Below are 27,344 nucleotides of genomic sequence, written 5' to 3'. Positions count from 1 at the left end.
CACATCACATAGCACATGCTGCAAAAACAAGTTAGACGTCCTCTAATTGTTGTTGCAAGTTTTTACGTGGCTTGTATAGGTTTCTAGCAAGAACGTTTCTTACCTACGTAAAACCACAACGTGATATGCCAATTTCTATTTACCCTTCATAAGGACCCTTTTCATCGAATCCGTTCCGACTAAAGTGGGAGAGACAGACACCCGCTAGCCACCTTATGCAACTAGTGCATGTCAGTCGGTGGAACCTGTCTCACGTAAGCGTACGTGTAAGGTCGGTCCGGGCCGCTTCATCCCACAATGCCGCCGAAACAAGATAAGACTAGTAGCGGCAAGAAGAATTGACAAAATCGACGCCCACAACTACTTTGTGTTCTACTCGTGCTTATGTTGGGAATCGTAGCATAATTTTAAAATTTTCCTACGCTCACCAAGATGCATCTATGGAGTATACTAGCAACGAGGGGAAAGGAGTGCATCTACATACCCTTGTAGATCGCGAGCGGAAGCGTTCCAATGAACGTGGATGACGGAGTCGTACTCGCCGTGATCCAAATCACCGATGACCGAGTGCCGAACGGACGGCACCTCCGCGTTCAACACATGTACGGTGCAGCGACGTCTCCTCCTTCTTGATCCAGCAAGGGGGAAGGAGAGGTTGATGGAGATCCAGGAGCACGACGACGTGGTGGACGACGTGGTGGTGGATGTAGCGAGATGCCGGCAGGGCTTCGCTGAGCTTCTACGAGAGAGAGAGGTGTAGCAGGGGAGGAGGGAGGCGCCCAAGGCTGAGATCTTGCTGCCCTCCCTCCCCCCTTTATATAGGCTCCCTGGGAGGGGGGGGGGCACCGGCCAAAACCCATCCAGGGTGGGGGGCGGCGGCCAAGGGGGTGCCTTGCCCCCCAAGGCAAGTGGGAAGCCCCCCACCCTAGGGTTTGCAACCCTAGGCGCATGGGGGGAGGCCCATGGGGGGGCGCCCAGCCCACTAGGGGCTGGTTCCCTTCCCACTTCAGCCCACGGGGCCCTCCGGGATAGGTGGCCCCACCCGGTGGACCCCCGGGACCCTTCCGGTGGTCCCGGTACAATACCGGTAACCCCCGAAACTTTCCCGGTGGCCGAAACTTGACTTCCTATATATAATTCTTCACCTCCGGACCATTCCGGAACCTCTCGTGACGTCCGGGATCTCATCCGGGACTCCGAACAACTTTCGGGTTTCCGCATACACATATCTCTACAACCCTAGTGTCACCGAACCTTAAGTGTGTAGACCCTACGGGTTCGGGAGACATGCAGACATGACCGAGACGCCTCTCCGGTCAATAACCAACAGCAGGATCTGGATACCCATGTTGGCTCCCACATGTTCCACGATGATCTCATCAGATGAACCACGGTGTCGAGGATTCAATCAATCCCGTATGCAATTCCCTTTGTTAATCGGTATGTTACTTGCCCGAGATTCGATCGTCGGTATCCCAATACCTTGTTCAATCTCGTTACCGGCAAGTCTCTTTACTCGTACCGCAATGCATGATCCCGTGACTAACGCCTTAGTCACATAGAGCTCATTATGATGATGCATTACCGAGTGGGCCCAGAGATACCTCTCCGTCACACGGAGTGACAAATCCCAGTCTCGATCCGTGCCAACCCAACAGACACTTTCGGAGATACCCGTAGTGCACCTTTATAGTCACCCAGTTACGTTGTGACGTTTGGCACACCCGAAGCACTCCTACGGTATCCGGGAGTTGCACGATCTCATGGTCTAAGGAAAAGATACTTGACATTGGAAAAGCACTAGCAAACGAAACTACACGATCTTTTATGCTATGCTTAGGATTGGGTCTTGTCCATCACATCATTCTCCTAATGATGTGATCCCGTTATCAACGACATCCAATGTCCATAGTCAGGAAACCATGACTATCTGTTGATCAACGAGCTAGTCAACTAGAGGCATACTAGGGACACGTTGTGGTCTATGTATTCACACATGTATTACGATTTCCGGACAATACAATTATAGCATGAACAATAGACAATTACCATGAACAAAGAAATATAATAATAACCATTTATTATTGCCTCTAGGGCATATTTCCAACAGTCTCCCACTTGCACTAGAGTCAATAATCTAGTTACATTGTGATGAATCGAACACCCATTGCGTCCTGGTGTTGATCATGTTTTGCTTGTGAGAGAGGTTATTAGTCAACGGGTCTGAACCTTTCAGATCCGTGTGTGCTTTACGAATATCTATGTCATCTTGTGGATGCTACCACTCGCTACTTGGAGCCATTTCAAATAAATGCTCTACTATACGAATCCGGTTCACTACTCAGAGTCATCCGGATTAGTGTCAAAGTTCGCATCGACGTAACCCTTTACGACGAACTCCTTTTCACCTCCATAATCGAGAAAATTCCTTAGTCCACTAGATACTAAGGATAAGTTCGACCGCTGTCATGTGATCCATTCCCGGATCACTATTGTACCCCTTGACCAACTCATGGCAAGGCACACTTCATGTGCGGTACACAGCATAGCATACTGTAGAGCCTACGTCTAAAGCATAGGGGACGACCTTCGTCCTTTCTCTCTCTTCTGCTGTGGTCAGGTCTTGAGTCTTACTCAATGCTCACACCTTGTAACACAACCAAGAACTCCTTCTTTGCTGACCTATTTTGAACTCTTTAAAAATCATGTCAAGGTGTGCGTTCTTTGAAAGTATCATCAGGCATCTTGATCTATCTCTATAGATCTTGATGCCCAATATGTAAGCAACTTTATCCAGGTCTTCCTTTGAAAAACTCCTTTCAAACAACCCTTTATGCTTTCCAGAAATTTTACATCATTTTGGATCAACAATATGTCATTCACATATACTTGTCGGAAATGTTGTAGCGCTCCCACTCACTTTATTGTAAATACAAGTTTCTAACAAACTTTGTATAAACCCAAAAACTTTGATCACTCCATCAAAGCGTATATTCTGACTCCGAGATGCTTGCTCCCGTCCATGGAAGGATCGCTGGAGCTAGCATACCTTTTAGCATCCTTAGGATCGACAAAACCTTTCTGATTGTATCACATACTACATTTCCTTACGAAAACTGGTAAGGAAACTTGTTTTGACATCCATCTGCCAGATTTCATAAATGCAGCTAATGCTAACATGATTCCGACGGACTTAAGCATCGCTACGGATGAGAAAATCTCATCGTAGTCAACTCCTTGAACTTGTGAAAATACTCTTTGCCACAAGTCGAGCTTCATAGACGGTAACATTACCGTCCATGTCCGTCTTCTTCTTAAAGATCCTTATCTCAATGGCTTGCCGATCATCGGGAAAATTAGTCAAAGTCCATACTTCGTTTTCATACATGGATCCTATCTCGGATTTCATGGCTTCTAGCCATTTGTCGAAATCCGGGCCCGCCATCGCTTCTTCATAGTTCGAAGGTTCACCGTTGTCTAACAACATGATTTCCAGGACAGGGTTGCCGTACCACTCTGGTGCGGAACGTGTCCTTGTGGACCTACGAAGTTCAGTAACTTGATCCGAAGCTTCATGATCATCATCATTAACTTCCTCCCCAGTCGGTGTAGGCACCACAGGAACATTTTCCCACGCTGCGCTACTTTCCGGTTCGGAAGGGGTGACTATCACCTCATCAAGTTCCACTTTCCTCCCACTCAATTCTTTCGAGAGAAACTCCTTCTCCAGAAAGGACCCGTTCTTGGCAACGAAGATCTTGCCTTCGGATCTGAGGTAGAAGGTATACCCAATAGTTTCCTTAGGGTATCCTATGAAGACGCATTTTTCCGACTTGGGTTCGAGCTTTTCAGGTTGAAGTTTCTTGACATAAGCATCGCATCCCCAACCTTTTAGAAACGACAGCTTAGGTTTCTTCCCAAACCATAATTCATACGGTGTCGTCTCAACGGATTTCGACGGAGCCCTATTTAAAGTGAATGCGGCAGTCTCTAAAGCATAGCCCCAAAATGAGAGCGGTAAATCAGTAAGAGACATCATAGATCGCACCATATCCAATAGAGTGCGATTACGACGTTCGGACACACCGTTTCTCTGAGGTGTTCCAGGCGGCGTGAGTTGTGAAACTATTCCACATTTCCTTAAGTGCGCACCAAATTCGTGACTTAAATATTCTCCATCACGATCTGATCGTAAGAATTTTATTTTCCTGTCACGTTGATTCTCAACTTCACTCTGAAATTCCTTGAACTTTTCAAAGGTTTCAGACTTGTGTTTCATTAGGTAGACATACCCATATCTACTTAAGTCATCAGTGAGAGTGAGAACATAACGATATCCTCCGCGAGCCTCAACACTCATTGGACCGCACACATCGGTATGTATGATTTCCAATAAGTTGGTTGCTCGCTCCATTGTTCCGGAGAACGGAGTCTTGGTCATCTTACCCATGAGGCATGGTTCGCACGTGTCAAATGATTCGTAATCAAGAGACTCCAAAAGTCCATCTGCATGGAGCTTCTTCATGCGCTTGACACCAATGTGACCAAGGCGGCAGTGCCACAAGTATGTGGGACTATCGTTATCAACTTTACATGTTTTGGTATTCACACTATGAACATGTGTAACATCACGTTCGAGATTTATCAAAAATAAACCATTGACCAGCGGGGCATGACCATAAAACATATCTCTCAAATAAATAGAACAACCATTATTCTCGGATTTAAATGAGTAGCCATCTCGAATTAAACGAGATCCAGATACAATGTTCATGCTCAAAGCTGGCACTAAATAACAATTATTGAGGTTTAAAACTAATCCCGTGGGTAGATGCAGAGGTAGCGTGCCGACGGCGATCACATCGACCTTGGAACCATTCCCGACGCGCATCGTCACCTCGTCCTTCGCCAGTCTCCGTTTATTCCGTAGTTCCTGTTTTGAGTTACAAATATGAGCAACCGCACCGGTATAAAATACCCAGGAGCTACTACGAGTACTGGTAAGGTACACATCAATTACATGTATATCACATATACCTTTGGTGTTGCCGGCCTTCTTTTCCACTAAGTATTTGGGGCAGTTCCGCTTCCAGTGACCACTTCCCTTGCAATAAAAGCACTCAGTTTCAGGCTTGGGTCCATTCTTTGACTTCTTCCGAGTAACTGGTTTACCGGGCGCGGCAACTCCCTTGCCGTCCTTCTTGAAGTTCTTCTTACCCTTGCCCTTCTTGAACTTAGTGGTTTTATTCACCATCAACACTTGATGTTCTTTTCTGATTTCCACCTCCGCTGATTTCAGCATCGAATATACCTCAGGAATGGTCTTTTCCATCCCCTGCATATTGTAGTTCATCACAAAGCTCTTGAAGCTTGGTGGAAGCGACTGACGGATTCTGTCAATGACCGCGTCATCTGGGAGATTAACTCCCAGCTGAGTCAAGCGGTTGTGCAACCCAGACATTCTGAGTATGTGCTCACTTACAGAACTATTTTCCTCCATTTTACAGCTGAAGAACTTGTCGGAGACTTCATATCTCTCGACCCGGGCATGATCTTGGAAAACTAATTTCAGCTCCTCGAACATCTCATATGCTCCATGTTTCTCAAAACGCTTTTGGAGACCCGGTTCTAGGCTGTAAAGCATGCCGCACTGAACGAGGGAGTAATCATCAGCACGCTGCTGCCAAGTGTTCATAACGTCTTGGTTTTGTGGGATTGGTGCTTCACCTAGCGGTGCTTCTAGGACATAATCTTTCTTGGCTACTATGAGGATGATCCTCAGGTTCCGTACCCAGTCCGTATAGTTGCTGCCATCATCTTTCAGCTTGGTTTTCTCTAGGAACGCGTTGAAATTGAGGACAACGTTGGCCATTTGATCTACAAGACATAGTGTAAAGATTTTAGACTAAGTTCATGATAATTAAGTTCATCTAATCAAATTATTTAATGAACTCCCACTCAGATAGACATCCCTCTAGTCGTCTAAGTGAAACATGATCCGAGTAAACTAGGCCGTGTCCGATCATCACGTGAGACGGACTAGTCAAGATCGGTGAACATCTCCATGTTGATCGTATCTTCTATACGACTCATGCTCGACCTTTCGGTCCTCCGTGTTCCGAGGCCATGTCTGTACATGCTAGGCTCGTCAAGTCAACCTAAGTGTATTGCGTGTGTTCCGAGGCCATGTATGTACATGCTAGGCTCGTCAACACCCGTTGTATTCGAACATTAGAATCTATCACACCCGATCATCACGTGGTGCTTCGAAACAACGAACCTTCGCAACGGTGCACCGTTAGGGTGAACACTTTCTTGAAATTATTATAAGGGATCATCTTACTTACTACCATCGTTCTAAGCAAATAAGATGCAAAAACATGATAAACATCACATGCAATCAAATAGTGACATGATATGGCCAATATCATTATGCTCCTTTGATCTCCATCTTCGGGGCACCATGATCATCTTCGTCACCGGCATGACAACATGATCTCCATCATCATGATCTCCATCATTGTGTCTTCATGAAGTCATCACGCCAACGATTACTTCTACTTCTATGGCTAACACATTTAGCAACAAAGTAAAGTAATTTACATGGCGTTATTCAATGACACGCAGGTCATGCAAAATAATAAAGACAACTCCTATGGCTCCTGCCGGTTGTCATACTCATCGACATGCAAGTCGTGATTCCTATTACAAGAATATGATCAATGTCATACATCACATATATCATTCATCACATCTTCTGGCCATATCACATCACATAGCACTTGCTGCAAAAACAAGTTAGACGTTCTCTAATTGTTGTTGCAAGTTTATTTTACGTGGTTTGTAGGTTTCTAGCAAGAACGTTTCTTACCTACGCATGACCACAACGTGATTTGCCAATTTCTATTTACCCTTCATAAGGACCCTTTTCATCGAATCCGTTCCGACTAAAGTAGGAGAGACAGACACCCGCTAGCCACCTTATGCAACTAGTGCATGTCAATCGGTGGAACCTGTCTCACGTAAGCGTACGTGTAAGTTCGGTCCGGGCCGCTTCATCCTACAATACCGCCGAAACAAGAAAAGACTAGTAGCGGCAAGAAGAATTGGCAACATCAACGCCCACAACTACTTTGTGTTCTACTCGTGCATAGTAACTACGCATAGGCCTGGCTCATGATGCCACTGTTGGGAATCGTAGCATAATTTTAAAATTTTCCTACGCTCACCAAGATGCATCTATGGAGTATACTAGCAACGAGGGGAAAGGAGTGCATCTACATACCCTTGTAGATCGCGAGCGGAAGCGTTCCAATGAACGTGGATGCCGGAGTCGTACTCGCCGTGATCCAAATAACCGATGACCGAGTGCCGAACGGACGGCACCTCCGCGTTCAACACACGTACGGTGCAGCGACGTCTCCTCCTTCTTGATCCAGCAAGGGGGAAGGAGAGATTGATGGAGATCCAGCAGCGCGACGGTGTGGTGGTGGATGTAGCGAGATGCCGGCAGGGCTTCGCCGAGCTTCTACGAGAGAGAGAGAGGTGTAGCAGGGAGGCGCCCAAGGCTGAGATCTTGCTGCCCTCCCTCCCCCCCTTTATATAGGCCCCCTGGGAGGGGGGGGCGCCGGCCAAAACCCATCTAGGGTGGGGGGCGGTGGCCAAGGGGGGTGCCTTGCCCCCCAAGGCAAGTGGGAAGCCCCGTTATCAACGACATCCAATGTCCATAGTCAGGAAACCATGACTATCTGTTGATCAACGAGTTAGTCAACTAGAGGCTTACTAGGGACACGTTGTGGTCTATGTATTCACACATGTATTACGATTTCCGGACAATACAATTATAGCATGAACAATAGACAATTACCATGAACAAAGAAATATAATAATACCATTTATTATTGCGTCTAGGGCATATTTCCAACAGGTTGCTCACCACTCGGTAGGATTTTTCAAACTTAGGCGAGTACTGGACTGCAGCTAAGCCCCCGAGTGGGAGGGTTGCTCACCATTCGGTAGGATTTTACAAACTTAGGCGAGTACTGGACTGCAGCTAAGCCCCCGAGTGAGAGGCTTGCTCATCACTCCGTAGGATTTTACAAACTTACGCGAGTACTGGACTGCAGCTAAGCCCTCGGGTGAGAGGCTTGCTCATCACTCAGTAGGATTTTACAAACTTAGGCGAGCACTGGACTGCAGCTAAGCCTCCGAGTGAGAGGCTTGCTCATCACTCGCTAGGATTTTTCAAACTTAGGCGAGTACTGGACTGCAGCTAAGCCCCCCGAGTGAGAGGCTTGCTCATCACTCGGTAGGATTTTTCAAACTTAGGCGAAACGGATTCGCGGCTAAGCCCCCGAGTGAGAGGCTTGCTCACCACTCGGTAGGATTTTACAAACTTAGGCGAGTACTGGACTGCAGCTAAGCCCCCGAGTGAGAGGCTTGCTCACCACTCGGTAGGATTTCACAAACTTAGGCGAGTACTGGACTGCAGCTAAGCCCCCGAGTGAGAGGCTTGCTCACCACTCGGTAGGATTTTACAAACTTAGGCGAGTACTGGACTGCAGCTAAGCTCTCGAGTGACAGGCTTGCTCATCACTCGGTAGGATTTTACAAACTTAGGCGAGTACTGGACTGCAGCTAAGCCTCCGAGTGAGAGGCTTGCTGATCACTCGGTAGGATTTTTCAAACTTAGGCGAGTACTGGACTACAGCTAAGCCCCCAAGTGAGAGGCTTGCTCATCACTCGGTAGGATTTTTCAAACTTAGGCGAAACGGATTCGCGGCTAAGCCCCCGAGTGAGAGGCTTGCTCACCACTCGGTAGGATTTTACAAACTTAGGCGAGTACTGGACTGCAGCTAAGCCCCCGAGTGAGAGGCTTGCTCACCACTCGGTAGGATTGTACAAACTTAGGCGAGTACTGGACTGCAGCTAAGCCCCCGAGAGGCTTGCTCACCACTCGGTAGGATTTTACAAACTTAGGCGAGTACTGGACTGCAGCTAAGCCCCCGAGTGAGAGGCTTGCTCACCACTCGGTATGTTTTTTACAAACTTAGGCGAGTACTGGACTGCAGCTAAGCCCCCGAGTGGGAGGGTTGCTCACCACTCGGTAGGATTTTTCAAACTTAGGCGAAATGGATTCGCGGCTAAGCCCCCGAGTGAGAGGCTTGCTCACCACTCGGTAGGATTTTTCAAACTTTAGGCGAAACGGATTCGCGGCAAAGTCACCCACTGGGGGATTTCAGACGCAAACAAAAGCAACAACAACCATTTAGGAAGACTGTAAAGCTCTTGTCTTTGATAAACAAACTACAAAGGTATTTCTTATTACATCTCATCCGAATGAGTACTTAAGTATAAAAGGGGCGGAGCAGCTCCGCGTTCCAAGCCCGTGGCTCGTCTTTCTGATGCTCGACATTGTAAAGATGGTATGCTCCATTGTGGAGAACTCTGGTGACAATGAAGGGACCTTCCCAAGCAGGGGCGAGCTTGTGTGGTTTCTGCTGATCCACTCAAAGAACCAAGTCTCCCTCTTGAAAGGCTCGGCCCCTCACGTTTCTGGCGTGGAATCGATGCAAGTCTTGCTGATAAATGGTCGACCGTATTAAGGCCATCTCTCTTTCCTCCTCTAGGAGATCGACTGCGTCCTGCCAGGCCTGTTCTGCTTCATCTTCAGAGAAGAGCTCGACTCGGGGTGCATTATGAAGCAAGTCACTCGGTAGAACAGCTTCAGCTCCATAAACCAAGAAGAATGGAGTTCGGCCAGTCGACCGATTGGGAGTTGTCCTCAATCCCCAAAGAACTGATGGAAGTTCATCGACCCAGGCGCCTGCTGCGTGCTGGAGATCACGCATCAGTCGGGGTTTCAGTCCTTTGAGAATCAAGCCGTTTGCTCTTTCTGCTTGTCCATTCGACTGGGGGTGGGCGACTGAAGCATAGTCGACTCGTGTGCCTTGGGAAGCACAGAAGGCTCTGAACTCATCAGAATCGAAGTTCGACCCGTTGTCAGTGATGATGCTGTGCGGAACTCCATATCTGAATGTCAATTCTCTGATGAAGCTGGCGGCAGTACTGGCTTCAAGATTCTTGATAGGCTTGGCTTCAATCCATTTGGTAAACTTGTCGACTGTTACAAGCACATGAGTGAAGCCGCTCCTACCAGTCCTCAGGGGTCCAACCATGTCCAATCCCCAAACAGCAAAGGGCCAGACGAGTGGAATAGTCTTCAAGGCTGACGCAGGCTTGTGGGACATATTGGAGTAAAACTGGCAGCCTTCACATTTGTCGACTATATCTTTCGCCATTTCATTTGCTCGTGGCCAATAAGATCCAGCTCGGTATGCTTTGGCCACAATGGTCCGAGAGGACGCATGGTGACCACAGGTCCCCGAGTGGATGTCGTTGAGGATCACTCGACCTTCTTCTAGTGTTATGCATTTCTGGCTGACTCCGGTTACGCTTTCCCTGAACAGTTGTCCTTTTATCACAGTAAAGGCTTTGGATCGACGGACGATCTGTCGAGCCTCTTCTTCATCCTCTGGGAGTTCCTTCCTAAGGATATACGCAATGTATGGCACTGTCCAGTCGGGAGTGATGACCAAAACCTCCATGATCAGGTCGACCACGGCTGGGACTTCGACTTCAGTCGGATCTGTGGTACTCTTAGGCTGCCGGGGCTCTTCAGTGAAAGGATCTTCTTGAACTGAAGGTGTATGAATGTGTTCCAAAAACATGTTGCTGGGAATGGCTTCCCTCTTGGAACCTATCTTTGCCAAATCATCGGCTGCTTGATTTTTCAGTCGGGGTATATGATGGAGCTCTAACCCCTCAAACTTCTTTTCCAACTTCCTCACCGCATTGCAGTAACCAGTCATAGCTGGGCTTCTGACGTCCCACTCCTTCATCACTTGATTGACTACCAAATCTGAGTCGCTGTAGACCATGAGGCGACGGACGCCGAGTGAGATGGCCATACGTAACCCATATAAGAGTGCTTCATATCCCGCTTTGTTATTGGAGGAATCAAAGTGAATCTGGAGAACATATCTGAGCTTGTCTCCTCGGGGGGATACCAGTACCACCCCAGCATCAGAACCATTCAGCATCTTGGAACCATCAAAGAAATGGTCCAGTGCTCCGAGTGGACTTGAGTCGGCAGTTGCTGCTCGATCCACTCGGCGAGGAAATCTGCTATTGCTTGGGACTTGATAGCTTTCTTTGCCTCAAACTTAATAACCAAGGGAAGAAGTTGAATCGCCCACTTTGCCACTCGACCAGTTGCATCTCTGTTGTTCAGAATCTCTAATAATGGAGCATCGCTGACGACTGTAATGGAGTGGTCAGAGAAATAATGTGCAACCTTCTTCGTGGTCATATAAATCCCATAAACAAGCTTCTGATAATGTGGATATCTTTGCTTTGATGGAGTCAAAACTTCAGAAACATAATATACTGGGCGCTGAATTTTATAGGCTTTTCCTTCTTCTTCCCGCTCGACCATAAATACTGTACTGACGACTTGTCCAGTGGCTGCAATGTAAAGCAGTAAAGGCTCTTTGCTGATTGGGGCAGCAAGCACCGGCTGGGTGGAAAGCAGGGCTTTGAGCTCTGCAAATGCTGCATCAGCTTCAGGAGTCCACTCGAACTTATCAGACTTCTTCATCAGTTGGTAAAGAGGCAATGCCTTTTCACCGAGGCGAGAAATGAATCGACTCAAGGCGGCCAAACAACCTGTAAGCTTCTGGACATCGTGCACACGCACAGGGCATTTCATTCGGAGAATGGCACCAACTTTCTCTGGGTTAGCGTCGATCCCCCGTTCGGAAACGAGGAAACCGAGTAATTTTCCGCCCGGAACTCCGAATGTGCACTTTGATGGGTTAAGCTTGATATCATACCTTCTGAGGTTGGCAAAAGTTTCAGCAAGGTCAGCCAACAGGTCGGATCCTTTACGTGACTTGACCACAGTGTCATCCATGTATGCTTCCACATTTCGACTGATTTAAGTGAGTAAACACTTCTGAATCATCCTCATGAATGTGGCTCCAGCATTCTTCAGGCCGAATGGCATGGTGACATAACAGAAGCACCCAAATGGAGTGATGAAAGCTGTTTTTATCTCATCGGGTCCATACAGTCGGATCTGATGATACCCGGAATAAGCGTCCAAAAAGGACAAGCGCTCACACCCTACAGTCGAGTCGACTATTTGATCGATGCGGGGAAGAGGAAAGTGATCTTTCGGGCAGGCCCGATTGTTATGCTTGAAGTCAATGCACATGCGAAGTGAGTCGTCCTTCCTGGGGACCATGACAACATTGGCTAGCCACTCGGAGTGGTAAATCTCTCGGATAAACTCAGCTGCTAGGAGCCGAGCCACTTCTTCACCGATTGCTTTTCTCTTCTGTACGTCAGACCATCGAAGATGTTCTTTGACTGGTTTCACTTTTGGGTCAACTCGCAAACGGTGCTCAGCCAGCCCGCTGGGAACACCCGGCATGTCAGAAGGTTTCCATGCAAAGATGTCCCAGTTCTCACGGAGGAACTGGATGAGCGCTTCTTCCTATTTGGAGTCGAGTGTTGTCGAAATGTGAGTCGGAGCAGCATTGGGATCGGTCGGGTGAATATGAATCGGCTTCGTTTCACCAGTCGACTGAAATGCTGAATCTGTGGCAGGCTTCTTAGCTTGCAACAAATAACTCGGATCTGCATTTTCTTTATACTCCTGCAATTCCACTACTGCCATTTGCGCATCGGCGATCTTTGAGCCCTTCTGGAAGCACTCTTCTGCCTTCTTCCGATTGCCAGTGATAGTGATCACTCCTTTAGGACCAGACATCTTCAATTTGAGGTAAACGTAACATGGTCGAGCCATGAAACGTGCATAAGCTGGCCGGCCCAGAATAGCATGATAAGCACTCTAGAAATTCACAACTTCAAACGTCAACTTTTCTTTGCGGTAATTCTTGGAATCACCGAAAACCACATCGAGGGCGATCTGGCCGAGTGCCTCAGCCTTCTTGCGAGGAATAACTCCATGGAAACTCATATTGCTTTCACTGAGTCTGGACATCGGAATGCCCATTCCTTTCAAGGTCTCCGCATACAGTATATTAAGGCCACTGCCACCATCCATCAGAACCTTAGTCAACCGAGTGCCTTCGACGACTGGGTCGACCACCAACGCTTGCCTCCCAGGGGTCGCTATGTGTGTTGGGTGATCAGACTGGTCGAATGTAATGGCAGTCTGAGACCACTTCAAATAACTGGGCGTCGCCGGAGCGACCATGTTCACTTCTCTGTTGATGACTTTCAGTCGACTTTTGCTCTCAACATCAGCAAATATCATCAGAGTTGAATTGACGTGGGGGTAACCATCATCGTCCCCTTCCTTATCCTCAACTTTGTTTGATTCTTTCTCCTTCTCTTTGGGCTGTTTCTCTCGGAATTGCTGGATTAGGAGCCGACATTGTCGAGTGGTATGTTTCGGGTAAATGAGATTACCCTCCTCATCTTTTTTGGTGTGAATGTGGCATGGTAAATCCAACACATCATTTCCATCTTGATCTTTTACATTCTTGGGGTTCCATGGCCCTTTGGGCTTCCCCTTGAACTTTCCTTGACTCACTGCTAAGGCTTCTCCGGGAGCAGCTGGCTCGGCTTTGCGCTTCTGCTTCCGACTGGAGTTCCCTCCCCCGGTTTCGTGGGCGACTGTTTTGTGCTTGCCACTCCGGAGCCGATCCTTGTCTTCACCATTAGCATACTTGGTGGCAATTTCCATCATTCGACTCAGAGACATATCTCCGGTCCGACCAAACTTCAGATTCAATTCTCGATACTTGACGCCTTCCTTGAAGGCACAAACTGCTTGGTGATCAGACACATTCTCCACCGTGTGGTGCAACGTGATCCATCTCTGGATATAATCTCTCAAAGTTTCATTCGACTTCTGCACACAAGACTGTAGCTCTGTTAACCCTGCTGGTCGTTTGCATGTACCTTCAAATGTTCTGACAAACACTCGGGCAAGCTCTTCCCAGCTATAAATACTGCCAGGTGCTAACTGATTCAACCACGCTCTGGCTGGGCCCTCTAACATCAGAGGAAGGTGCTTCATGGCCACTTCATCATTGCCACCACCAATCTGCACAGCCACTCGGTAGTCCTCAAGCCAAGTGTCAGGCTTGGACTCACCAGTGAACTTGTTGACTCCAGTCGCCAACCTAAAGTTGGGAGGAATCACTGCTGCTCTGATGGCTCTGCTGAAACACTCGGGACCTGAAACATGCACCCTGCTGCCGGTCGGGTAATCTCTATCGTGGCCATCTCTGTGTGCTCTATTCCTGTCAACCAGACCTTGAACGAGAATGGATCTCGCGTCAAAGCCCGGCTCCCGGGGGTCGACTGGAATACTTCGCCCACCACTGTGAGGGCGCCTGTCATCGTGTTGCTGAGGCGCGTATGACCCACTCCTTAGGGGAGGAGTGGGTACTCGACGATGATCATACTGCTCACGGTTTCTGTACTGATCCTGTCGATCTCCACGTCCCTCCCGCCTTGGAGGTGATCTTGGGCTGTGAGCCGACTGAAGTATGTCTGCCATTACAGATCTACTATGAATCCTATTCTGAGACTGTGACACTGCTGTGTTCTGCTCCCCCGCCGCCCGGAGCAAAGCCCGGATCTGCATCAAACCCCTAACAGCCTCCGACTGGGAAGGCTGAATCGACTCTGCTATTCGGGCAGCAGCTGTGAGATTCTGGATCGGAGTTCGATATACCTGGGTTCGAGGCGGAAAAAGTTGTTGTCGACTGGATTCATGAACTCGCTGCCCAGCACGCTCGTCGAGTGCGTGCTGGAGATTCTCCAGTCGAGTGCGCTCGTCGAGTGCGTGCTGGAGATTCTCCAGTCGAGTGTCTCGGGGGTTTCTCCAATGATAGGAGTGTGAAGTGCATCCATGTTACGGCGGCGAAGCTCTTCCCTCTGCTGCGAAGAGAGGGGCTCGGGGCGGTACTCCTCGTGGACACACGACGGATCGCCTCCGCCATCACCACCGTCATCGCGGGGGAAGCCAGGAGGACTGCGCTGTCCGTTTACCATCAGGACTTCCACCGCGGGGTCACTGCTGTCGCACTCGGATGCGGTCTCAACGGAGCCAGTCGAACAGGCCGTAGAGAGTTTCGTCGGGCTCGATTGCCGTGACTTGGGGGTGGCCGACTGGCGAGCCACCGCGTGCCTCACCCACCGCTGGAGCCCCGACCGACCGGAACGCTTGTGCCGGCGGGCAGCAGGGAGTGAAGACGCCACCGGAGCCGACCGATGCTGGGTCGACGGCTGTCGTAGGAGGACGCCGCGGACACACGCGTGAAAGTGCGTTGCCCCGCGGACGGGGAGCGCCTCGACGTCGAGTGGAGCTTCTTGGAGCCAAGCGGAGTCGTCGGCGATGAACACGAGCGCGCCGAGACGGATCTCGCGGCCCTCGGCCAACCCTCCGCCTGAAACCATGCTGACGGGGATCGGAAAAATTGCAACTTCTCCAACAAGTCGCTAAGACACCTGCCCCATGGTGGGCGCCAACTGTCGTGGTTCTAAGTCTGACAGTAGAATGGGGGGCAGGTATGTAGAGGGAAGATCCTAGCTATGGAGAAGCTGTACCCACGAGTTTTACGAGTTCAGGCCCTTCTCGGAGGAAGTAACAGCCCTACGTCTCGGAGCCCGGAGGCGGTCGACTGGATTATATGCGTGTGTGTTACAGGGGGTGCGAACCCTTGTGCATGTGGAGGGGGGTGGCTTATATAGAGTGCGCCAGGACCCCGGCCAGCCCACGTTACAAGGGATTTAAGGTACATCAAGAGGGGGGCGTTTCTGGTAACGTCCGTAATAAAGTGTTAGGCTATTAAGTCTAGGAGTTAATGCTCGGCCGTTGCTGTGTAGAGTGACTTTAGGTCTTCTGTCCGTCGAGTGTTTCTTGTTACGGTCGAGTGATCTTGATTCCTCCGAGTGGAAATGTTTCTGGTCGAGTGGGTGATGGTACCCCTCGAATGCTTCTGGCTTTAGAGTGATGTCCTTGGGGAGGGTATATAGGTCAGGCCTGCGACCCTACCCTAGGTACATGTCCTCATGAGATCCATTCTTAGCAACGAATATCTTGCCTTCGGATCTGTGATAGAAGGTGTACCCAACAGTCTCCTTCGGGTATCCTATGAAGACACATTTCTCCGATTTGGGTTCGAGCTTATCAGGTTGAAGCTTTTTCACATAAGCATCGCAGCCCCAAACTTTCAGAAAGGACAACTTGGGTTTCTTGCCAAACCACAGTTCATAAGGTGTCGTCTCAACGGATTTAGATGGTGCCCTATTTAACGTGAATGCAGCCGTCTCTAAAGCATAACCCCAAAACGATAGTGGTAAATCAGTAAGAGATATCATAGATCGCGCCATATCTAATAAAGTGCGGTTACTACGTTCGGACACACCATTACACTGTGGTGTTCCAGGTGGCGTGAGTTGCGAAACTATTCCGCATTGTTTCAAATGAAGACCAAACTCATAACTCAAATATTCTCCTCCACGATCAGATCGTAGAAACTTTATTTTCTTGTTACAATGATTTTCCACTTCACTCTGAAATTCTTTAAACTTTTCAAATGTTTCAGACTTATGTTTCATTAAGTAGATATACCCATATCTGCTCAAATCATCTGTGAAGGTCAGAAAATAACGATACCCGTCGCGAGCATCAACACTCATCGGACCGCATACATCGGTATGTATTATTTCCAACAAGTCTGTTGCTCGCTCCATAGTTCCGGAGAATGGAGTCTTAGTCATCTTGCCCATGAGGCATGGTTCGCAAGTATCAAGTGATTCATAATCAAGTTATTCCAAAAGTCCATCAGCATGGAGTTTCTTCATGCGCTTTACACCAATATGACCTAAACGGCAGTGCCACAAATAAGTTGCATTATCATTATTGAACTTATATCTTTTGGCTTCAATACTATGAATATGTGTATCACTACTATCGAGATTTAACAAAAATAGACCACTCATCAAGGGTGCATGACCATAAAAGATATTACTCATATAAAAATAAAAAAACCATTATTCTCTGATTTAAATGAATAACCGTCTCGCATCAAACAAGATCTAGATATAATGTTCATGCTCAACGCTGGCACCAAAAAACAATTATTCAGGTCTAAAACTAATCCCGAAGGTAGATGTAGAGGTAGTGTGTCGACCGTGATCACATCGACTTTGGAACCATTTCCCACGCGCATCGTCACCTCATCCTTAGCCAATCTTCGCTTAATCCGTAGCCCCTATTTCGAGTTGCAAATATGAGCAACAGAACCAGTATCAAATACCCAGGCGCTACTGCGAGCATTAGTTAAGTACACATCAATAACATGTATATAAAATATACCTTTCACTTTGCCATCCTTCTTATCCGCCAAATACTTGGGGCAGTTCCGCTTCCAGTGACTAGTCCCTTTGCAGTAGAAGCACCCAGTCTCAGGCTTAGGTCCAGACTTGGGCTTCTTCACTTGAGCAGCAACTTGCTTGCTGTTCTTCTTGAAGTTTACCTTCCACTACAAAAAAAAGACACATCCGTGACATTTTGGGCCGAACGATTTTTTTTATGTCATACTTATGACACTTCTACAACGATAATTGTGACAAAACCCGGTATCATCATAGATGTGGTGGGGTCCTACTTCTATGACAAAAAATCATGACAGAAAATGGGCTTTTTGTCCTGGGCGGGACGGAGACGCGGCTGCATGACATTCTTTGGGCCGTCCATGACGGAAAAAACCGTGGTAGAAGCGAGGGCGAGGAAAATATCGGGGAGTTCCCGGTTACGGTGGGTGGTCGGGGGCCGAGCGATGCGCGTTTCTCTCATACGTACGCGCGTGTGTGCGAGGCGTTGGGCTCTAACGGAACCCGAGCGATTGCACTGCAGGCTACGCGTTACTGAACCCGAGCAATCGATCGATCCCTTGCTGTTAACTAAACCCGAGTGATTCCTTCGCTACTTCTGCTAACTGAAGCCGATCGATGCTGCCTCTGGATGAACAGTGAGCGTTGTTGGGGGGTTTGGAGGAACAGTTCCCGGTGGGGGTTGGGTGAACAGGAACCCGTGGTAGTAGAGGCCGTTGCCGCTGGATGAACAGTACCCCGATCGATCGAGCCGGTGGATGAATAGGACCCCATGGAGGGCTAGATGAACAGGACCCCGTGGAGGGCTAGTTGAATAGTAGCCGGTGGAGGGCTGGTTGATCAGTAGCCGGTGGAGGCCTGGATGAACAGTAGCTCGTGGAGGCGTGGTTGAACAGGACCCCCGTGGAGAGGGCTGGTTGAACAGTAGCTGGTGGAGCAGCGCGCGGTGGAGGCTGGATGAACAGGAGCCCGTGGATGAATAGTCACGGGTGGAGGCTGGAGGAGGTCGACGGTGGATGAACAGTAGCCCGTGGAGGCTGGGGGAGGTCGACGGTGGAGATGAATAGTATCCCGTGGAGTCCCGTTTTGCGGTACGCCACACCCCTCCCGATGAACAGGACCCCCGTTTCAACCGTAGCGCTCCAACACAAGTCCGTTTCCTCCGTTTTGCGGTACGCCACACCCCTCCCGATCAACAGGACCCTGTTTCGACTGTAGGAGGTTCGTTTCCTCCGTTTTGCGGTACGCCAGACCCCTCTCGATGAACAGGATCCTGTTTCCACCACGGCCGGTCGAACACAAGGCCGTTTCCTCCATTCTGCGGTACGCCAGGCCTCGTTTCCATCGGCTGTTCCGTCCAAGCCGGTTGGCTCCCGATAAACACGACGACGCATTCCGTTCCGACCTAGCCGGTTGGCTCCCCATGAACACGACGACGACGCAGTTTCTCCGTTCTGACCCAGCCATGTACACGAGCCCTGGCCGTATGTATGCACGAGTAGGCGTTCGAGACCCCGCCGGTATGTACGTACGTGGCCATATTTACTTTCTTGCACCTGGCCATTGTATGTACGTGTACATGCTACGTGCGCGCCTCTACTATGACACGTGCGCGCCTCTACATCGACCAGTATGTACGTACACGTTCACGACCAGAATGACAACGCTACGTACGCTTCGACCGGGTGGGTCCCGACTGTCAGGCACTTCCTTGCATGCGAAGATGTAGCTGGTGAGTCCCAGCAGTCAGGGGGGAAACGTTTTTTTCACAAAATACGGTGGCCCGTCCGGTGGGTCCCTGCTGTCGGGTGGAGGAATAATTATTTTGCGTGTAATAAGGAGGCACTTCCTTGCTACGGCCGTGGACCCAGCTGTCAGCCTCTCCACGTACAGTACTCTTCCGATGGAAGTCTTTCCTTGACCATGTTGACCACGCCGCGCCGAGAGCACCACGACGCTGGACGACGGCAAGGCCTAGGAAGGGGACGACGCGGAGCCGGGGAAGACGCAGCAGTGGAAGCCCACACGGAGAGGAGTACGAGGGTTCACTGCTTCGGCTGCGGTGTGAGGCTGCCGTCGCCGCAGGGCTTGGCCAGTGGTGGGAGTAGTAGGGGGCGGTGAGGCTTCCACGGCAGCACAGCCCGCCACGGGAGGCAGGAGCAGGCGATCTCACCGGCGCTGGTTTGGGCGGCTGGTGCAAGAAGAGCAGCGATTGAAGAAGCAGCAGGACCGTTCGATTCAAATCCAACGGTCACTACTGCTAGAATCATTTGTTGACTAAGTTGACAAGTCCTGCGTACGCGTCAACTTAGTAGGCCCACAGGTCAGCCTCCCAACCGGTGCGCCCCAGATGTCAGTGGGAGGAATCATTTTTTCGTGTAATAAGGAGGCAGTTGATTGCGTGCGGCCAGGCCAGCGAAGGGAGTAGGGTGGGCCGGTGAAGCCTGCGCGCCATCACAGCGGGCCACAAGAGGTGGGAGCAGGCAGTCCCGCCGGCGCTAGTTTAGTCGGCTGGAGCAGGAAGATCAGAGATTGAAGAAGCACGTCGGCCGTTGGATGGACATCCAACAGTCACTGCTGCTAGAATCGTGTGTTGACTGACAAAGCCTTGCGTAAACAAGTCAGCCCCGAAATATGTGGCGTGTACAGCGCATTTGCTATTATTTTTATAATTTTTACTCATTTTCTAATTCATATGGAATTTATTGCAGCCCATTTTCCATTTTTAGAATTGCTGCCCATTTTCTGGTCAGTACCAGGGTTAAAAAATTGAACTAAATATGTGCGAAATTTTGAAAATTCATAATTTTTTGCTGGGGAACAAAATATTCTTAATCCAAAAATTAGTAGCCATACTAAAACAAATTTTAAAATAAATCAGTACTATGTCATGTTAAATCCAATGAAATATAAAATATTAGTGAAGAACAAAAACAGAAAAAGAAACTAATTTCCCATTTGCTATATTTTTTTTGGAATTTTCAACCCCTTTGATATTACTTTTAACAGACACTGACCATACTCTTTGGCCAGGCCGGAATGCATCCCTCCTCGTCTTGAAAGATTTGCAGCCCAGTAAGTCGGAGAAAACAAATAGGCCTAGCTTGGGTATTCTTCAAAAATAAATACTGGGCTACATATTTTCCCAAAAAAAACTGTTGGGCTGGTCATGTAGATAGACGGGCCGCAGAGACCACACAACCCAGTTTATAGCCTGCTCCTCCGAATTACTACTCAAAAAAAGTTGTGCAATTCTGTCATTAATTTACTATAAATTGAAAATGATGTGGGTCCCATATATCAGCAGGGTGTATTAGAGTAAAAAACGAGGGGTGCATCTGAGTAGTAAAAGAGGTGTTTGATTGTGTTCGGGAGTGGGCCTGGTGCGTCCATACTGTCATACTCACAACTACAGTCCTCTCCCGATTCACTATGTTGACAGGGCCCAATGGCGGCGCCGCGGCGAGCGCACCAAGGCGGAGGATAAAGTGTTGTCGCCAATGTGCTGGGCTGGGTTGGACATTCTTATTGAAAAATAAAAATGGACCGGAACTATTTACGACATTGACTACGATTTGCATGGGTCCACTGGTTGCAGGAAGAATATGGTGGGAGAAAGAAGAATGATCGCTATCTTTGCCTAAGAATAATATCGACTGAATGTAATGACACTATCATAGGAAATAATATCCTCCTATTAAATCGTGAATTTAAAGAACTGGTGCATGAGCATTTATCTTTATTTATTTATTTACTTATTTATGTTTAGGGGAACATGAGCATGTACCTGGGCCGGATTCATGTGAGAGCCTCCCTTCCAGTTAATTATAGGCTCCTCTATTGGGCCTTCATCAGTGGGCTGCATGTTATCAACAAGTGGAAAATGTGTTCCGTACCAAAAATAGTATGCGCTACGTACGGTACGGGGCACTAAAGGATCGGACCGTGCAACGACTTCCAAAACATTGTGTTTGTCGTTCTAACAACACATTTATTCAACCAACAGACGAAATATACTACTAATTGTACATTGAAAACAGCAGCTGCAGCAACCAGGGCTAGGGGTGCAACAGAAGCAATAAGCAGTCCAGAAGAGTAAAGACGCAGCTCTCTCTTCCAAACCAAACATCAGCCATCATTACAAAAGGGCTACCAAAAAAGAACAAGTGTATGCATCAAACTAAATAATGATCCTACAACACCAAGTGTACGCATCTAACCTGGCTCAGTTAGACGTTACTATTTATTAAGCTGTGGAGATTGGCTGACGGCTTGAACCAGATGGTGCCTGACGGCGGAAACTCCAGCCAGCAGGTCGAAGTCTGATACTTGCGACCCTCTCTCCTACTTTGGGCTGCAGAGCGTGGCGGCACATATCAGGGTATGGTGCATGTAGAGACGCATGGTACGCTGTGTACACACAGTTTTGCCTGATGAACGAAACCGCGCTGCCATCATGATCCTTGTCGTCGGTTATCTCCTGGTTAATTGGATAATTCAGTCCGAGAAATAGAGAGCATGTACCAAGGCTACTTACCAGCCTCTAGTCAAAAATTCCTGAAGGCCTAGAAAAGCTGGGATCCTGCTCAAAGACCTTGGAGTGACTGTGATTGTATTCTGCGAAACAACACATCCGATACGTGTGAACGGTCATCAATCATTCGCCGTCGTCTGATTGAGCCAGGAACCACCTGCAACTGCCATGCCACTTTTCTTTGAAAGGTTCTGGGATTAGGAAGGGTAGGGACACCAGGCGACCTACAACATCATATCAACTTGGAGTCAAATAAAAAAGGGCTCTTAATGTAGTCAATCTTAAGAACAGCATGTTATGAGCATGAATTTTTTTTCGGTAAATGTTGACAGTAATATAAGCAAGCCATCATGATATCACAGGAAAGTAACATACTGCTGTAACAGCCATTTGTAGCGATGACTGGAGTAGGCCAGCAATACGTCCAGCCATAGAAGGAGTCGACAGCGTAAATGAAGCCCTTGTGTTCAGTGGCATCAGAGAACCATGGAGGACGTATGATCCTGCGATGGACTTGCAGATTTATCCACTTACCGCAGTGACCTGTCAGATAGGCGAGACCATAGTTGAAGAACGCAATTAGCCTGAAGTCTTTATAATTCGCAGATCTTGTGGGCACTTGGCAGATTACAACCTTGAGCAAATCAAACATGGTATCATGTTGGCTACTGTAAGATTCCGAGTATTCTGGGCCGCAGTGCCAAGGCAGTGCAGTGTTAATCGAAGGAAGGGGGATCAATCACCGAGTGTAGACCTCCACGAGCATCCAGCTGCCGCGACCATTGATGAGCACCATCCAATACGTGTTCATGCCGACCCAGTACATACCGTTAATTTAGTTGAGCGTGACGGGGATCGGATCGCAGTCAAGGGGGTTGATGCTCGCCACCCTACGATCGTTATGCTACGTGACACGCTGTTTCTGAAGATCAACGGTGCTGCTCCCATTGCACCGTATGTGTTTCTGTCCTTCCTGTTCGAAATCATGGTAGAATTCATGTTTCTAGTGTGTGTCCTAGATTCGATCTGTTCATCTACTATGCTAGTCCACATGATTAGTTTAATCTCTGTTATAGCCGGCATGATTTATTTTGTGCTTATTCGGACTAAATCTCGTAGTAACTTGCTCATATACTCAACTGGCGGAACGTCCCCTACAGCCACTCTTGTTTCATGGACGGCCTAGTCGATGCTTCCAAGGAGCCCTTCGTCTACTGCTATGAGTGCCCGATGCCATTTTGGGGCTTGCCGGCGAACATCGTGCATCACCTCACGCAGGCGTGCGGCGATCACTACTGGCCCTTGGCGGAGAACATCAAGTACGAGACGTGCTACCCGTTCACCGTGCCGGAGTCGCTGGAGGATCACCGCCGCCTGCTAGTCTCGGAGGAGGACGGCAGCGTCTTCCTCTTGATCGTGGGCACCGGCGAGGCCCGCGCAGGCCACCGCCCCGTCTCTGTATTGTGCGTCAGGGGCGATGCTGCTGACGCTTACACTGACACGAGGCCGATGTATGGGTGCGTGCTCACTATTACTACCCCTCAAAGGTACGTGGGCGGCGACACTGGCTACGTCAAGCTGACTAGGACTGTGCCGAGCTGGGACCTTCCCGTCGATGTGGACATGGAAGACGCATGGCATGATTTGACCCCCAACAATGTGCACGGGGACTCCAAGGAGGTTCACCTGGACATATGCATTACCAAGTTAAATGTTGATCATTAGTCTTCGCTCAATGTAATCCGCTGTCTAAGCATGTGGAGACTTCCATGCATGATCTTGCTCTATTAGAGTATCGCGCATGAATAAAAGTATATCCATTTATGGTTTAGTCTAGAATCTTCCATGTATGAGATTTTTACTACGGTACTGGTGAAAGACTTATGATGAACCATTTCTTACATCTCCTCTGCCTCCTTCCAAGTCATCCTGATTTAATGCCTCCATCTAGGTGTATAAGGGCATGGTTAATACTTAATAGTATAGCCAACTGTTGACTATAAGAAAGTGCCATGTCATCTGTAGCCAACATGTATAACAATCGATACTCAAAAAATAATTCTTAAAGATCATTTCTTGCAAAGCACAATAAGTGTTATTTCTTCACAAGTTTTGGATGCAGGTTGAACAGTTGAACGCTTTTGTTTGCAAAAGATACTTTTTTTATCTATTTCACCCGGATGTTTGTGAGCTCTAGAGATGAAATAATATTCGAAGAACAGTTTTGCTATGTCTCAGTCAACTGAGACTTCGTTATGTCTCAGTCGATGATATAGTCCTTTGATTTTGCATGGAGATTAGTACAAAAAAATTATTTTCAGTTTTTTTATTTTTCTTCTTATACTATATCATTTGACTGAGACTTGGACTGAGGGCTAGCCACGCCCTTCGAAGAAACCTATCGATACCCGTTACACATGAGATGACCCCCCACATCCTTTGTCGAAATAAACAACTCCCCAATCAATGCATTTCACTGTTCCGTGCAGCACTATAGATTGGTACGACCAAAAATTGAACTTACATTATATATAGTACGATAAATGCTGATGCATGTCACCTAAAATTATATCATTGAAAACTATGTTCAAATATGAATCCAACGATATAGTTTTTGTTGACATGCACTAACATTTTGTCAGTTAAATCTTCAGTCAAATTCAATGGGGGACTAATGAACCACGACCGATGTAGTACTAGTGTAGACGGCGGCGCTGCACGCGAGTCTCACCCCGCTCGTGGCGCGGCAGTAAGCCGTCATATCACAAAGCCGAACCACTCCTAGTAATAAGTGGCCTGGTAAAATAAACGGACAAGCAACCATCACATCCCTCCGTCTTTTTTGCATTTCATCTCCGGTTCATCTCGCACACTCGATCGCTAGCTACTACTCCTAGGGCCAGTTCTTTTGGCGGCTTAAAAAATAAGTCGTCTCTTCCCCGGCTTTTCCCATAAGACTAGTCACAGTGGAGAGTAACATTAAGGCCCTGTTTGGTTCATAAGTCCTAGGACTTTTTCTAGCCCCAACTAAAAAGTCCCTAGTCCCTAAAAAGTCCCTCCATGTTTGTTTCCAGGGACTAAAAAGTCCCTAGTCCCTCCCTGCAGGTTATTAAATGACCATGTTACCCCTAGTATACAGAAAAATAACAACCAAACAACACCATGGGTCGGCAATGGGTGCAGGGAGGGGCATTGTTGTAAAAGTCTCAAAAAGTCCCAAAAAAGACTCTCCTTGAGAGTCTTCTTCATTTTGTCCCAAAAAGCAACTTTTAGTCCCTAGTAGTCCCTCCTGTTTGGTTAAAAAGTCTCTAAGAGGGACTTTTTCTAGTCCCTACACCAAAAATTCCCTGGAAACAAACACCCCCTAAGGCGCCTCACTCATTTATTTGGGCCTCTAAACTACTCCCTCCGTTTCTTTTTAGTCTGCATATAAGATTTGGTCAAAGTCAAATTTTCTAGAGTTTGACCAACTTTGTAGAAGAAAATATCAACATCTACAATAATAAAGCTATATGGTATGCAAAGTAATTTCATGATTCATCTAACAATATTGATTTTATATTGTGAATCTTAATTTTTTTTCTACAAACTTAGTTAAAGTTAACAAAGCTTGACTTTGACCAAATCTTATATGTAGACTAAAAAGAAACGGAGGGAGTACTACTAGTACCTCTGTCCTGGTTTATTCGTCACCATTGTAATTTGTGCTAAATTTTGACCAAATATTTAACTGATAAAATGTTAGTGCATGTGACATGCACTAACATTTCATTAGTTAAATTTATGATCAAAATTTGACACAGGTTACAATAGGGACCAATAAACCAGGACGGAGGTAGTAGTTATGGGATTACTAATCTAGAAGCCTAAAAGAACTGACCCCTAGTACTCCTAGTAGTAGTAGTAGTAGTAGTAGTAGTAGTAGTAGTAGTAGTAGTAGTAGTAGTAGTAGTAGTAGTAGTAGTAGTAGTAGTAGTAGTAGTAGTAGTAGTAGTACTCAAGTTGGAATTCCAATTGCATGGCACAACTTGTTAGGCTAGCCATAGTGGGGGTAACTTATATAGTAACTTAACACATCCCAAGACAATTTTGCTTATGTGGCAAGTATTTAATGAGGAAAGAGGTGCTTGTGGTAACATAATACTCCCTCATTTCCAGTTTATAGGGCTTATCTCAGAATTTTAGTTTTTCCATTTTATAAGGCTCAATTTGGTTGTTCCCCATCACATGTTCAGATTCCAAGGTGCATTAAATCATTGCATGCAAGTATTAAGAGAAAATTGACCAATGCATGTGATTTATGCATGCATTGCAATTAATGCATTGGTAAACATACTTTTTTGAGGAAAACAAGAGTATTAATTCGGTGCTTTTGCAAACTACAAAAAGTATTCCACCACTCACCATCTACCTTGGTTGGTGAGATTTTTGAATTGAGCCTTATAAACCGGAAAGGAGGGAGTATGTTATTGTAACATAGCGTTTTCCGAGGCAAAATGAGTCTATGAGCTAATAAATGAAGCAACCTATGACACTACTAATATGTTACTTTGCACTATGGAGATAGTAACTTAGACTAGTGTCATATGCATGACACTAGTATAAGTTACTCCCTACTATGACCTGCCTTAGGCAAAAAATTCGATACAGGGTGTAGGAAGCGGTTTGGGAATTTGCATGCCTTTCCGACCAGTGAGATACTCCGTACAAAGTACGACAGCGAAATAACCACAAAAAAGGAAGCTAAAAGTAAACAATCAAACGAGCATTTTTGCATTTGTTTTGCATTGAATCATTTCACAAGCTTGACTAGTGTTGTTTTTCTACTTTTACGAAAACCGCATCGTAATGTTAAAACGTGCATTTGCACGTACATAATTAATAGTAGTACTCCCTCCGCCTAGGTGTATAAGTCTTCCCTCCTTCTTGGTCACGGTGCACAACCAAAGATGACTTATTCACCTGGACGGAGGGAGTAGCACAGTCTGCAAGCATATATAGAGAGACGTGTAGTGCGATAGTATATAGGAGTAGTAAAGTTTGTGCTATATGCACGTACTTACAAAATGCGTACGGATACACAAGGTTTCCAAACTTTCCCTTTTACATACTTAATTAAGGATGCTAATAACTCCTGAACGTTCAGGATTTATCATTTGCATACCAAAACTAATGAGATCGCCTTACGAAACTAAATTATACTCCTACTAAAAGCCACGGCGCTCGCAGGAGCGCTTGCAGCGTGCCACGAGTGCCCTGGTGCGCGGTCGTTTCCCAGCGCGCCGACACAACGCCTTTTCCTCAGCCTCGCAACTCGCGAGGTGCTGATTGGCGGCTTGCCGGTGGCCGAGCGCGATCTCATCGGTCT

The sequence above is a fragment of the Aegilops tauschii genome, chromosome 3, assembly GCF_002575655.3.
Source record: "Aegilops tauschii subsp. strangulata cultivar AL8/78 chromosome 3, Aet v6.0, whole genome shotgun sequence".
Classification (NCBI taxonomy): Eukaryota; Viridiplantae; Streptophyta; class Magnoliopsida; order Poales; family Poaceae; genus Aegilops; species Aegilops tauschii.
This window is presented reverse-complemented; position numbering follows the sequence as displayed.